The sequence below is a fragment of the Triticum aestivum genome, chromosome 7A, assembly GCF_018294505.1.
Source record: "Triticum aestivum cultivar Chinese Spring chromosome 7A, IWGSC CS RefSeq v2.1, whole genome shotgun sequence".
NCBI lineage: Eukaryota > Viridiplantae > Streptophyta > Magnoliopsida > Poales > Poaceae > Triticum > Triticum aestivum.
Window position 1 is genome coordinate 666,589,653 of NC_057812.1, and position 15,734 is coordinate 666,605,386.

The 15,734-nt window shown below is 42.2% G+C and overlaps 1 long non-coding RNA gene across 1 annotated transcript; it reads left to right on the forward strand.

Moving 5' to 3' along the window:
* Positions 1-6,803: 6,803 nt before the first annotated feature.
* LOC123154449 (uncharacterized) lies at positions 6,804-9,880 on the forward strand. Its single transcript, XR_006476848.1, has 3 exons — positions 6,804-7,126; positions 7,205-7,380; positions 7,582-9,880. It is a non-coding gene; the product is annotated as an uncharacterized lncRNA (long non-coding RNA).
* Positions 9,881-15,734: the final 5,854 nt, after the last annotated feature.

The window sequence follows — 15,734 nt, forward strand, 5'->3', positions numbered from 1 at the left end:
ATATCACCTTCTCCTCCTCAATTTTTCTTATTTTTTCCTTCAACAAATTGTTTTCTTCTTCAACTAAATTTAACCTCTTGACAATAGGGTCGGTTGGCATTTCCGATTCACATACATCCTACATAAATAAAATCTATGTCATGTTGGTCGTCATAATTTTCATAAACAATAAATGAACCAATAGTTATAAAGATAATATATATACCACATCCAAATCATAGACAGGACGAGGGCCGACGGGGGCGGATACCAAAACCATCGCACTATATAACATGCAATAATAAAAGTAAGAAAATAATACAAGTATCTATGTAAACATACAAGTAAGAATATTTTTCCTTTCAGAAAGAAGATAAGAACAAGAGGCTCACCACGGTGGTGCCGGCGATGAGCTCGGCGCGGGTGATCGACGGCGGTGAAGACGGGGACGGGGCGTGACGGACCGCTAAACCTAGACAAATATTGAGGAAAATGGAGCTTGGAGGTCGAGCTTGGAGAGGAGAAAGCTTAAGTAGTGTGGCTCGGGTATTCCATCGAACACCTTGTGTGCATAGGAGGTGAGCTAGAGTACCACCAAGCCCTCTCCCCCTCGGCTAGAAAAAAACAGAGCAGTGTGCTCTGCTCTTACGCGAGGGGGTATATATAGGCACCTCATTGGTCGCGGTTGGTGGCATGAACCGGGACTAAAGGGGCGCCTTTGGTCCTGGTTCAAGCCACCAACCGGGACCAATGGTGGTGCGCCAGGAGCAAGGCCCATTGGTCCCGGTTCGTCCCACCAACCGGGACCAAAAGGTCCAGATGAACCGGGACCAATCGCCCACGCGGCCCGGCCGGCCCCCTGGGCTCACGAACCGGGTCCAATGCCCCCATTGGCCCCGGTTCTGGACTGAACCAGGACTAATGGGCTGACCCGGCCTGGACCAAAGCCCTGTTTTCTACTAGTGTTACCTCCCCTCGTAGTTGAGGGATAAATCTTGGTTATTGGATCTCTCAAGTTCTTCATAATGATAAGCAGATATAAATCCCAAGTGACTCAAAGAATAGAGCTATGCTCCCCGGCAACGGCGCCAGAAATTGGTCTTGATAACCCACAAGTATAGGGGATTGCAACAGCTTTCGAGGGTAGAGTATTCAACCCAAATTTATTGATTCGACAGAAGGGGAGCCAAAGAATATTCTCAAGTACTAGCAGATGAGTTGTCAATTCAACCACACCTGGAAACTTAGTATCTGCAGCAAAGTGTTTAGTAGCAAAGTAATATGATAGTGGTGGTAGCGACAACAAAAGTAAAGACAGCAAAAGTAATGTTTTTGGTATTTTGTAGTGATTGTAACAGTAGCAACGGGAAAGTAAATAAGTGTAAACCAGTATATGGAAAACTCATAGGCACCGGATCAGTGATGGATAATTATGCCGGATGCGGTTCATCATGTAACAGTCATAACATAGGGTGACATAGAACTAGCTCCAATTCAACAATGTAATGTAGGCATGTATTCCGTATATAGTCATACGTGCTTATGGAAAAGAACTTGCATGACATCTTTTGTCCTACCCTCCCGTGGTAGCGGGGTCCTATTGGAAACTAAGGGATATTAAGGCCTCCTTTTAATAGAGAACCTGAACAAAGCATTAGCACATAGTGAATAGATGAACTCCTCAAACTATGGTCATCACCGGGAGTGGCCCCGATTATTGTCACTTCGGGGTTGCCGGATCATAACACATAGTAGGTGACTATAGACTTGCAAGATCAGATCAAGAACTCACATATATTCATGAAAACATAATAGGTTCAGATCTGAAATCTTGGCTCTCGGGCCCTAGTGACAAACATTAAGCATAGCAAAGTCATAGCAACATCAATCTCAGAACATAGTGGATACTAGGGATCAAACCCTAACAAAACTAACTCGATTACATGATAAATCTCATCCAACCCATCACCGTCCAGCAAGCCTACAATGGAATTACTCACGCACGGCGGTGAGCATCATGAAATTGGTGATGGAGGCATGATCATGTATATAGGCATCACGTCCGCGACAAGTAGACCGACTCCTGCCTGCATCTACTACTATCACTCCACACATCGACCGCTATCCAGCATGCATCCAGAGTATTAAGTTCATAAGAATAGAGTAACGCCTTAAGCAAGATGACATGATGTAGTGGGATAAACTCATGCAATATGATATAAACCCCATCTTTTAGCCTCGGTGGCAACAATACAATACGTGTCATTTCCCTTTCTGTCACTGGGATCGAGCACCGCAAGATTGAACCCAAAGCTAAACACTTCTCCCATTGCAATAAAGATCAATCTAGTAGGGTAAACCAAACTGATAATTCAAAGAGACTTGCAAAGATAAACCAATCATACATAAAAGAATTCAGAGAAGATTCAAATATTGTTCATTGGTAATCTGGATCATAAACGCACAATTCATCGAATCTCGACAAACACACCGCAAAAGAAGATTACATCGAATAGATCTCCAAGAGAATCGAGGAGAACTTTGTATTGAGATCCAAAGAGAGAGAAGAAGCCATCTACCTACTAGCTATGGACCCAAAGGTCTGAGGTAACTATTCACACATCATCGGAGGGGCCATGGAGTTGATGTAGAGCCCCTCCGTGATCAATGCCCCCTCCGGCGAAGCTCCAGAAAAGGCCCCAAGATGGGATCTCTTGGGTACAAAAGGTTGCGGCGGTGGAAATAGGGTTTCGTGGTGCTCCTGGATGTTTGCAGGGTATGTGAACATATATAGGAGGAAGAAGTAGGTTGGTGGAGCAACGAGGGGCCCATGAGGGGGGAGGGCACGCCCAGGGGGGTAGGCGCGCCCTCCTATCTCGTGGACGCCTCGTTGATTGCTTGACTTCCACTCCAAGTCCTCTGGATCACGTTTGTTCCAAAAATCACGTTCCCGAAGGTTTCATTCCGTTTGGACTCCGTTTGATATTCGTATTCTACGAAACACTAAAATAGGCAAAAAACAGCAATTTGGGTCGGGCCTCCGGTTAATAGGTTAGCCCCAAAAATAATATAAAAGTGTAAAATAAAGCCCATTAACATCCAAAACAGATAATATAATAGCATGTAACAATGAAAAATTATAGATATGTCGGAGACGTATCAGCATCCCCAAGCTTAATTCCTGCTTGTCCTCGAGTAGGTAAATGCTAAAAACAGAATTTTTGATGTGGAATGCTTTCTAGAATATTCTTCAATGTATTTTTCTCTATTGTGGCATGAATGTTCAGATCAAAAAGATTCAAGATAAAAGTTTATTATTGACATAAAAAATAGTAATACTCCAAGTATGCTAATCAAGCAATTATGTCTTATCAAAATACCATAGCCAAAGAAAACTTATCCCTACAAAGTCATATAGTTTGGCCATGCTTCATTTTCGTCACGTAAAATGCTCTCATCATGCACAACCCCAATGACAAGACAAGCAATTGTTTCATACTTAGCTTTTTCAAACTCTTTCAACTTTTACGCAATATATGAGCGCGAGCCATGGACATAGCACTATGGGGTGGAATAGAATATGATGATTGAGGGTGTGTGAGAAGACAAAAAGGGAGAAACTCTCACATTGACGCGGATAATCAATGGGCTATGGATATTCCCACCGATTGATGTCAATGCAAGGAGTAGGGATTGCCATGCAAAGGATGCACTAGAGCTATAAATATATGAAAGCTCATCAAAGAAACTAAGTGGGTGTGCATCCAACTCGCTTGCTCACGAAGACCTAGGGCATTTGAAGAAGCCCATCATTGGAATATACAAGCCAAGTTCTATAATGAAAATTCCCACTAGTATATGAAAGTGACAAAATAAGAGACTCTCTATCATGAAGATCATGGTGCTACTTTGAAGCACAAGTGTGGAAAAAGGATAGTAACATTGTCGCTTCTCTCTTTTTCTCTCATTTATTTATTATGTTTTCTTTTTTTATTTGGGCCTTCTTTATTTTTTTTCGTTTCGCCTCTTTTCTTTCTTTTTTTTCTTTTTTTTCGTCCGGAGTCTCCTCCCGACTTGTGGGGGAACCATAGTCTCCATCATCCTTTCCTCACATGGGACAATGCTCTAATGATGATCATCACACTTTTATTTTCTTACAACTCCAGAATTACAAGTCGATACTTAGAACAAAATATGACTCTATGTGAATGCGTCCGGCGGTGTACCGGGATTGCGATGAATCAAGAGTGACATGTATGAAAAAATTATGAACGGTGGCTTTGCCACAAATACGATGTCAACTACATGATCATGCAAAGCAATATGAAAATGATGATGCGTGTCATAATAAATGGAATGGTGGAAAGTTACATGGCAATATATCTCGGAATGTCTATGGAAATGCCATAATAGGCAGGTATGGTGGCTGTTTTGAGGAAGATATAAGGAGGCTTATGTGTGATAGAGTGTATCATATCATGGGGTTTGGATGCACCGGCAAAGTTTGCACCAACTCTCAAGGTGAGAAAGGGCAATGCACGGTACCGAAGAGGCTAGCAATGGTGGAAGGGTGAGAGTGCGTATAATCCATGGACTCAAAATTAGTCATAAAGAACTCACACACTTGTTGCAAAAATCTACAAGTCATCAAAACCAAGCACTACGCGCATGCTCCTAGGGGGATATATTGGTAGGAAAAGACCATCGCTCGTCCCCGACCACCACTCATAAGGAAAGAAATCAAAGAACACCCGGCGCTTCAAATCTATCACATAACGTTCACCATATGTGCATGCTACGGGACTTTCCAACTTCAACACAAGTATTCATCAATTTCACAATTACTCTACTAGCACACTTCTAATATTACCACCTTTATATCTCAAAACCATCTATCAAGCATACAACTTCTCTTAGCATTTAAAATTTATAACCAAAGTGAATTACCATGATGTTCTAAAGGACTCTCAAAATGATATAAGTAAAGCATGAGAGATCAATTATTTCTATAAAGTAGAACCACCGCCGTGCTCTAAAAGATATAAGCGAAGCACTAGAGCAAAAACTAGATAGCTCAAAATATATAAGTGAAGCACATAGAGTATTCTAATAAATTCCAATTCATGTGTGTCTCTCCCAAAAGGTGTGTACATCAAGGATGATTGTGGTAAAATAGAAAGAAAAGACTCAAATCATAGAAGACGCTCCAAGAAAAACACATATCATGCGGCGAATAAAAATATAGCTCCAAGTAAAGTTAGCGATAGACGAAGACGAAAGAGGGGATGCCTTCCGAGGTATCCCCAAGCTTAGGATTTTTGGTGTCCTTGGATTTTACCTTGGGGTGCCTTGGGCATCCCCAAGATTAGGCTCTTGCCACTCCTTATTCCATAATCCATCAAATCCTTACCCAAAACATGAAAACATCACAACACAAAACTTAAAATAAAATCTTCGTGAGCTCCGTTAGTAAAAGAAAACAAACCACCACTTCAAGGTACTGTAATGAACTCATTCTTGATTTATATTGGTGTTAAACCTACTGTATTCCAACTTTTCTATGGTTCATAAACTCTATTACTAGCCATAGATTCATCAAAATAAGCAAACAACACACGAAAAAGAGAATCTGTCAAAAACAGAACAGTCTGTAGTAATCTGTAGGTTTCGACCACTTCTGGAACCCCAAATATTCAAAAATAAATTTCTGGACGTGAGGAATTTATCTATTAATCATGTTTAACAATAATTAAGTACATATAATGCTCCAATAAAAAATGTCAGCAATTCTCGCGAGCGCTAAAGTTTCTGTTTTTTACAGCAGGATCAAAAAGACTTCCCCAAGTCTTCCCAACGGTTCTACTTGGCACAAACACTAATTAAACACAAAAAACACAACCAAAATATAGGCTAGATGAATTATATAGTACTAAATAGAATCAAAAAGCAAGAAACAAAAATAAATCTGGTTGCCTCCCGACAAGCGCTATCGTTCAATGCCCCTAGCTAGGCATTGATAATTTCAGTGATGCTCACATGAAAGAAAAGAATTGAAGCACAAAAGGAGCATCATAAAACACATGACAAACACATCTAAGTCTAACATAGTTCCTATGCATAAGAATCTTATAGGCAAACAAATTATCAAGGAAAGCAAAAACTAGCATATGCAAGGAAGCGGAAAGAAACAATGGCAATCTCAACATAACGAGAGGTAATCTAGTAACATGGAAATTTCTACAACCATATTTTCCTCTCTCATAATAATTACATGTAGGATCACAAGCAAATTCAAAAATATAGCTATCACCAAACATATTCTTAATACGATCCAGTTGACACTCTTCCAAAATAGTGGAATTAAAATTAACTAAAGTCATGACCTCTCCAAACCCACTTTTATAAAAAAATTCATAAGATTGAACATTCTCCAAATATGTGGGATCTAAACTCGGCACTCTTCCAAACCCACTTTCAATAATATTGCAAACACTGTTATCAATCTCATATTCATCATGGGTCTTAAATAATTTTTCAAGATCAAAAGAAGAATCACCCCAATCATGATCATTGCAACAAATAGTAGTCATAGAAAAACTAGCATCCCCAAGCTTGAGGTTTTGCATACACTACAAGGATACCCTGCATAAAGCAAGACATATTCTACAACGTTTTAACTCTATGTTGCAAAATTCACCATAGATACGCATATAAGCATTGCACAATATGCGTCGTTCTGTTGCACCCCGTGACCCCCTATTGTAGTACAAGTAAAGCCCAGCGCACTACCCAACTACCCAGCCTCGTTTTTGTAATAACCCGGCCCAAATTGGCTTTCATGAATAACCTAGGTCGTTTTGTCCCCAGCCTCACCTATTCGCTCCCACGCCGGCCGCCGCCCCTCGCGGCTGTGACCAACCTGCATCCCGGCGCGCCGCCCCTCTTCACTCCCCTGTGGTCCTCCATCTCGGTGGCCGCCAGCACCACTCCCCTGCAACACTGCATCCCGGTGCGCCACCCCTCGTCACCACTCCCCTATGGTCCTCTCCTCCATCCCGGCGCGCCGTCAGCACCACTCCCCTGCGACTCTGCATCTCGGCGCGCCGCCCCTCGTCACCCCTCCCCTGCGACCATTGGTGAATCCAAGGTACAGCCATGAATCTGCTCAAGCCTGCCCACCAAGTTTGAGAAATCATTCTTTTTATAACAAGCCCATGAACGGCAGGAACAAATGTTTGAGCCCTAGGTACGCAGAAAAGGTGGCGGCCAAAGAGTTTGATTTGTGTATACGGTGTTCCTGCATGATGGTCTTGACTCTTGAGAGCTGAGAAGATCCGTTTTGGCTTAAGAAAATTCTGCTGTTGTTTCTGCACCTGAGTTCATGGTCACGGTCTCATGGAGGTAAGCTTCTGTATGTCTGTTTGGAAGGCGAGCCAAGAAGTTACTTAAGCTTATGATTTGTGCCTTTTGTTCTTCATCCACTAGGTATATGAATTAAAACCAGACTCATACATGACTGTCATGGTATTCAGTGTCCACATATTGCTTAGTCGTAGTATCTCTATGCTCTCTGCTACTACAAACTGAGGAGCAGCTTGACAGCTTTACGCAGCTCGGTCGACTAGGCCACCGCGACGCTGTGGGAGAAGGACATCGGTGCAGAGCATGGCAAAGCTGGGTACTTGTTGGATCTGAGGACTTCTGATCCACAGTTCTCCGCATTATCATCCATCAGCATCTGGTGACATTAGCACTCAGCTGCATAAGGCTTTCTCCCCACTACAGTTGGAGTTCAAGAGCGAATGGAAGGTAATCTGGCGATCAATCACTGTTGCTTGTCACAAAACTCTGAAAAATATTATTGAGTACATCTACCACGAGCTATGCTTGCCATTTAAAAAGATGTTTATGTGAGCTGCATGTCATATCATTTTTTATGCAAGCAGATCTTGCGATTTACTTATGATTTATGAACAGAAATTGTTCACTGCGTAACCCCTAAATACAGTAGAAGGGAAACAAATCTTGTAAAACTACGCTGAGACAAGTAGTACTTATTTAGTGAAGTAACATATTAGATAAAATTCCACACCTATTACAACTTATGTGACTTCTGTATTTTTAAAGATAACTGAACTAGTTTGTGTTCCAGGAATACAAAACCATGGGTGTTTTCAATTTATTCACTTGGCTTTTGGAATTTGATTGATGTCCCCTTCTCCTATTATTAACTACATATACCTACATGGTTCTATTTGCTGGTTTGCCAAATTCTAGACGCTTCTTTTGTGGTTCATGCTTCCTCTTTATACTATGCTTGCCTACATCCGTAGTCTCACTCCTTTATTCTCTTGATGTGCTTTTTCTTTACAAGGAAGAATACACACCATGGGGAAAAGAGAAGTAGATTTGTAGCCTATGGCCACTTTATATATACTTCCATGTTTCTGATTCATCAGGAGGTCATGTACTGATGGATTGCAAAAAGAAAAAGGAAAATAATGTCAATTGTTTCTATATCACTTGAATAGGCACGGTTCATCTGTAGTGTCCTTCAATTATTAGACCACATTCAATATTATTTTATGGATGCCTGCAACTTCCAATTAAATATATCACCATATATCTATCTGATTTGTATTTGTAATCTACAAACAAGACATCCTAATTATTTGTTCGAAGATACTACAGTCTTGTTTTCTCTGCCGTGTCTTCTCCTTTTCTTAATAGTGTCACTGCCTTTGATTTATCTGCTCAGTTGTGCTAGTTAGAGTTGCTGGTAAATATGAACTAATGGTTGATCCACCCTGCTGTCCTCGCTGCACTGCATGCAAAATCATTGGGTCGGTACTGGGAGTACCTCATTTATGATGGATCTTATGCTTCAAAGCTTCTTTTTATTGTCTATTATGTTTTACTATACTAATTTGGTAAACATACTGCTTCAGTATCTTCCAGTAGGTGCCTCAGAATTATGCAGTTTATCATACCATACTGCTACTCAAATAAAAATGTCTATCTTTGTGTTCTACACTGAAGGTATCATATGAAGTTTAATTATTTTAAGCGTTCATCACCAAAACTACTTTGTTTGTAGTGAAAGGCTTCATAAAACTTCAGAGACGTTGCACATCATGAGACTAACATATAGTAGAGGAAAAGATGCAACCACGACATGTCTTGGCCTCTCAACCTTTTCTGTTATATGTCACGTTTCTATTAATTATTTTGCTTGACATGATTCTGCCAATGGTAACTTTGATTTTCTCTAACAGGAAGGAACAAAAGTATTTTTAATGAGCCTAAAAAACCATAACAGAGACATAGCTCTTGCTACAGTTGTAAGTTGTGATCCTAAATTTGAACTTGATGGTGCTGAAATTACTAATGAATTCTGGGTAGTGCATGTCGATATGAAACTTGTGAAAACTGGAGATTGGGTAAAGAGTCGCAAAAACTGCAACTCCTGGTAATGCAGATTTGTTTTTGCATGTCAACCTTTGTAAGTGACAAATATCGTGTCTCTATCAGTACTTGTGACATGCATTGTGTGTTAACAGTTCATTTTGTTTTTTTTGTTTGTAGATTCAAAAGATAAATGGATGATTCTATGGGTGTGTGTGGCAAGTATACTACAATGACGATGATGATGATGATGATGATGATGTTCCTGTTCATGATGATGAAGACGGATGGTTTCAATTTTAATTAAGTTGTAGGGATGATGTTCCTGTTGGACGATGTTTGTCGATTGTGTTTTAGTTAAGTTGTAGGGATGTTGATGGATGCTTTCAATTTAAGTTTCGTTGTCAAGAAAATATTTTGATTATATATCCATTTGGATGATTTTCCTTGTGTAATATTCATTATTGTAATCCAACAATTTTATCTAATATATGATTCTTCCTCCCGCGAGTATATTCTCTTGTTTTTCTTTTCTGGAAATTCATAGTTATCACCATTATGTGAAGCACTTATTTAATTGCTGGCAATATGTATAAAAATTAATATTGTTCACATTATATATGAACCAATACTTGAAGCGTTCAAAATCCTCTGTTGCGAAGCCCTGGGATTTTGTTTCCTATATAATAATCACCAACGCATAGAAGTGTTGCACAAGTCTGTTTTATGCGTTGTATTCTTGCAACGGTCCCTTTACCAACGATAATATAAGCGTTGCATTATGCGCTAGCAACGCCGGATAAGGCAACGCATCCTAAACCGTTGGTAAAGACACTAACAACGCATATATGGACTTCTAGATACGTAAAAATGCGTTGCTATAGGGGGGTTCCTGTTGTAGTGATATCATTAACACAATTGACATTAAGATAATTTATAATAACATCATTGCAATCATGCTTTTCATCGAAGGAACTATCAAGTATGGGTGTAACAACAACGATCTCATGTTTAACATAAGGAACTATAGCAAATTCATCTTCATAAATATTGGCATCATGGCTAAAAGAATAGCAAGCATCATGTTCAACAAGGTATATTTCAATCAAATTATCGGAATCATAATTATATATAGATTCATGCATATCATTATTTTCTTCCGAAGCAACGGTCATTCTTTCAATAAATTCTTTGACATAGACATTATAAGCATAGTTTTCATAGCAATATTTAAGTATGTCAAAATTTTCAGATTCGTAGAGAGTGATATCATACTTTTCAATCAAAGAAGAAACTTCATAAGCAATCTTAAAAGCAACAAATTCTTCAATTTGTTCGATATCATAGTAACTATAAACACCCTTTGCATAAGAAGATAAGATTTCATTATCATTAAACTCACATAGGTAGGGGAGGTGTTTTTTAGGGTTCTTAGAGCAACATAAGATCACAAATTTCACAAAGATTCCAAGCATAACATAGCAATCTATTTATTTGATCCCATAAGAGTCTCCCTTTTTCAGACAAACGGTGACGCACAAAATGAGCATGCTCATCTAAAGATTTCCCATCACTAGTAGAAAACGGGCCTATTGTCCCGGTTCATAAGGGCCTTTGGTCCCGGTTCCTGAACCGGGACTAAAGGGTCGTTACTAATGCCCCGTCCCTTTAGTCCCGGTTCAGTCCAGAACCGGGACAGATGGGCTCCACGTGGCCTGTTCGTGGAGCCCAGGCAGGAGGGCCTTTGGTCCCAGTTGGTGGCACCAACCGGGACCAATAGGCATCCACGCGTCAGCATTTCTGTGGCTGGGGTTTTTGTTTTTTTGAAGGGGGGGTTGGGGATTTTGGGGGGTTAATTTAGGTGTTTCATATACTGTGTTAGCTAGCTATAATAAATAGAGAGAAGTGTCCTCTCTTATGTCCGTGCTTGGTCGATGCTACATACTATACATACGTATAGAGAGGACTAGACACGCTAGCTAGCTAGTAAGCAAACGAAGGAAACAGAAGATCGTCATGAACATATATGCATACAGAGAGAAGTGATATCGACCACCTCTCCTTTTCCGAGAGATTGGTCGAACAACAAATTCTCGTATATCTATCCGACACTACCGGCTACATATATACAATAATTATCTCTTACAAATACAATCTCCTAATATACGGACGCATGGTCCACATAGTATTCTCCGTCTTCAACGATCACGTGGTCAAGAAAGAATGCCGCCAATTTCTCTTGAATTGCTCGCATGCGAGCTGGTGCTAGGAGTTCATCCCGCTTCCGAAACATCTAATTAGAAGAAGGGGGTCAATACATATATATATGAATGAATGAAACTCAACACAAATGATGGTAATAAAATAAAATTGTGAATATTGTTATTTACGCACTTCATATTGTTCGTCAGAGTAGCCCCTCTCACAGGTCGTGTGGCGGATGGACTCGCAAACGTAATATCCACAGAAATCGTTCCCGTGTTCTTGCCACAACCACTTTACAAGAAATAGAGGTCCATCAAACTGATAATCAAGAATGCCAAATGGTATTGATGAAACTAGCGTTTGAATCACTAGGAGATGCGCAGAACATGCTACTATAGTACTTACTTTCGGGTGTCTAAATTCCAGCTTCTTCGGCAGTCCCGGAGCTTTTTTGGTGAATTTTCTCCAAACCCTGCGAGACAAAGAAAACAATTACTTGATATCAGAAATGACCAAGGTTGCTGATATGGTGGATAATGAACGATTTAACTTACTTCTCGAGCATTTGAGTCATGTCCGCATACTCCTGGGGATCTTTTCGTTTAGAGTCCAAGACAGTTACTACTCCCTGCTCAAGCTTAATCTCTAGGATAATATAGTGGAACCTGCCCACGCATGAATAACTCATCAATTACATTACTATAACCTTGACTAATATATAAGGGAAACCGAATATGCACAAGACAGTAACTGTCACTTGAAGTTGTAAGGAAAGAGTATTATATCTTTGTTTTCATTTATTACCAACGATCGTAGCAAGTTGGCCTCGGTATCTGCGGCATGAAATTTAACCTCAGTTGCATCTATGAGATTTGTGTTAATGAACCCAATATCACCGATTTGTCTTTTCTTCAATTCGACGATCATCAATATGCATAATATAGTGAGGATAATTATAAATACATGCAATGAAAGAGCTGAGCTATATAGAGTGATTTAATGACAAAAGTAGTACTACTTACAGACAGTAGCAGGTGACCGTTGCTTTATAGAGGGCCAATTGATTGAAAAACTGAAAGAACTCCTCAAATGGAACAGGCAACAGTTCAATTCCAACGAGGTCATGCTCCTTTTTAATTATCACATACAAAGTATTCCTCCCCCCAGACTCTCTGCAGATTTTCAAGTACCAATCATGCAATCTTCGCATCATCGTTGATAGCGATCTTTCATCTTTGACAAGAGGCTTCCCGTACTCGTATCTTTGTATCTGCACCTCCAAGATATCATAATGTACATCATCAGGCAGGTAATCTCCAAGATTGCTATAACCGGGCACCAACATCGGATCATTAGCGACGATGTCGCTAGGCACCTTGAGCGGGGGGCACGATTGCTTCGCTTGTTCGCCGAGCTGGCAATTTGTTTCCTAGATCAACGTTCTTTCATCCTTTGATCACTGACAGTACTTCATGACCACTCCGCTTTGGCAAATGCCTTTCCAATAATGCGCTCACAGTTGCCTTTCGGCGGAGACTTGGGTGGTTTTGTCAGGGCAGCCAGACTGCGCTTCGCTTTCACCCCTTCTCCTCCGGAGGTGGATGTTTCTTTGCTTTCACCCCTTCAAAGAAGTTCCTCACTTCTTCTCGCGCCATCTCGGCGTTCTCCACCGGGGTCCTCTCGTATGGTAACTTCTGTGGAGTCTTCAGAGAAGGACCAAATTTGTATGTCCTCCCGCCTCTGGCTGTACTGCTAGACGTCGGTAGCGCAGACGGAGCGGCTGTCTTCTTTACTTGATTATGAGGCGGAGGAGAAGGACTACGACGCGCCGAAGCAGCCGATGCAGCAGCGGGTCTCTTCTGCCCTTGCTGATGAGGCAGAGACGGAGGAGGCTGGCTGCTCGCGCGCGCCGGCGCAGGCGGAGAAGGAGGCGGAGTGCCGCCACGCACCGGAGAAGGAGCCGGCCGAGTGCCCTGATCGTCACTCGCCGGAGGAGGAGGCAGTGGAGGAGGCAGAGTGCCCTGACTCGCCGGAGGAGGAGGAGGAGGTGGAGGCGTCCAGTTTGGAAGGTTGATGAGCTCCTTCCACCATAGGCATGGAGTCTCCAAAGCAGAACCCAGCCGAGTCTCCCCGTCACCGGTAGGGTGGTCAAGCTGGAGGTCCTCAAATCCCTCTATTATTTCAACCACCATCACCCTAGCATATCCTTCTAGAATCAGCCGGCAGTGAAAAGTTGCATCGGGTTCAGTAGGAAAAATAGAGTCAACAGCCGCCTTGACCTTCATATTAATCCATTGCGTCATAAGGTGGCAATTTTGAGACTCCATGATAGCATCCACGGCCTAGCTGGCAGGAGCCGTCAAGACATGCTCCGGCTGAAGAAGCTCAGTGGAAGCCACGCTGCTTCTCCGCTGAGATGGCGGGGTAGCTTCGGGGGAAGCTTCGGCAGTTTGTTTGCTGCGATTTGCTTCTCGTTCCTCTATCGCTTGTACCCTAGCGTTTAGCGCCTGCGGTTGGGTCTGCTCCACTTTCTTCCTCCTCTCGTGGCATTTGTAACCGCCTGCATCCGGAAACCCAGCCTTCCACGGAATGGAGCTTGGCGTGCCTCGTGTCCGTCCAGGGTGCTCAGGATTCCCAAGGGCCATTGTGAGCTCGTCGTTCTCTCTATCTGGAACGAACGTCCCTTGCTGCGCTGCTTCGATATAGTGCTTAAGCCTCTTGGCTGGTATTTCCATTTGCTCATCCGTCCAAATGCACTTCCCTGATACAGGGTCCAAGGTACCGCCAACCCCGAAGAACCAAGTCCGGCAACGGTCTGGCCAGTTAATTGTCTCTGGTTCGATCCCTTTATCAACCAGATCATTCTCAGTCTTGGCCCACTTAGGCCGGGCTACGAGGTAGCCACCTGATCGCGTGCGATGGTGATGCTTCTTCTTCGCAGCATTTTGCTTGTTTGTCGCCGACATCTTCTTACTCTTTTCTGATGTCTTGTGGGCCACAAATGCGGGCCAGTGATCTCTGATCTTCTCATATGTGCCCTTGAATTCTGGTGTCTCTTTTTTATCAACAAACTTATTAAGCTCTTTCTTCCACCTCCTGAATAGGTCCGCCATCCTCTTAAGAGCAAAAAACTTGATTAATTGCTCTTTAATTGGCTTCTTTGGATCATCCTCTTGCGATAGAGTGAAATTTGACTTCAGCTCAGTCCAAAGATCATTTTTCTGCATATCATTGACATAAGACACCTTAGGGTCTTCTGTAGCCGGCTTTAACCATTGCTGGATGCTGGTCGGGATCTTGTCCCTAACCATAACCCCGCACTGAGCAGCAAATGTGTTCTTTGTCCGGATGGGTTCAATCGGTTGGCCATCGGGCGCGATTGCTATGATATCAAACCTTTCATCCGAGCTCAACTTTTTCTTCGGGCCTCGTCTCTTTACCGAAGTTGTGCTCGATCCGGAGGGCTAGAAAAAAGAACAAAGACTTAATTAATATGTGTACATACCAAAACAATGAATGCATCAATTAGCTAGTCAGCACATGCTTAACTAATATATATACCTGGCCGGACTCGGTTCGGCCACCGGAGCCGTCATCACGGTCTCCTTCTTTCACTGGCATTGGGTCACCGGAGCCGTCCTCACGGTCTCCTTCTTGCACCAGCATTGGGTCACCGGAGCCATCATAATCATAGCCAGCTGCTTCTAGACCATCGGTGTCGTTGAGGAACAATGAGCAGACGACATCACTTCCTCGTGCGATTATGTCCCCCAACAACTCTTCTTATACTTCATCTCGGGCAATGTCCATAGTTTCTACAAATATTTACAACATGGCAATTATTATTCAAACGTGACAGATGGATATATTAGTGGCAAACGTAGAACTAATATTAATTAGTGGCCTCGACGCTGCTTCTCTAGGGTTTGGGGTGGCCTCGACAACGCTTCAAGGGTTTGGGGTATATCGACAACGATGGCATACGTACATGGGAAAATAATATTATTGGGGAGGGGGTATATCGCCCCCCCCACGTGTTGAAGTTATCGGGAGGGGGTATATCGACCCCCCACGTGTTGAAGTTATCTGGAGGGGGTAGATCGACCCCCCCCCCCACGTGTTGAAGTTATCGGGAGTTTATATCG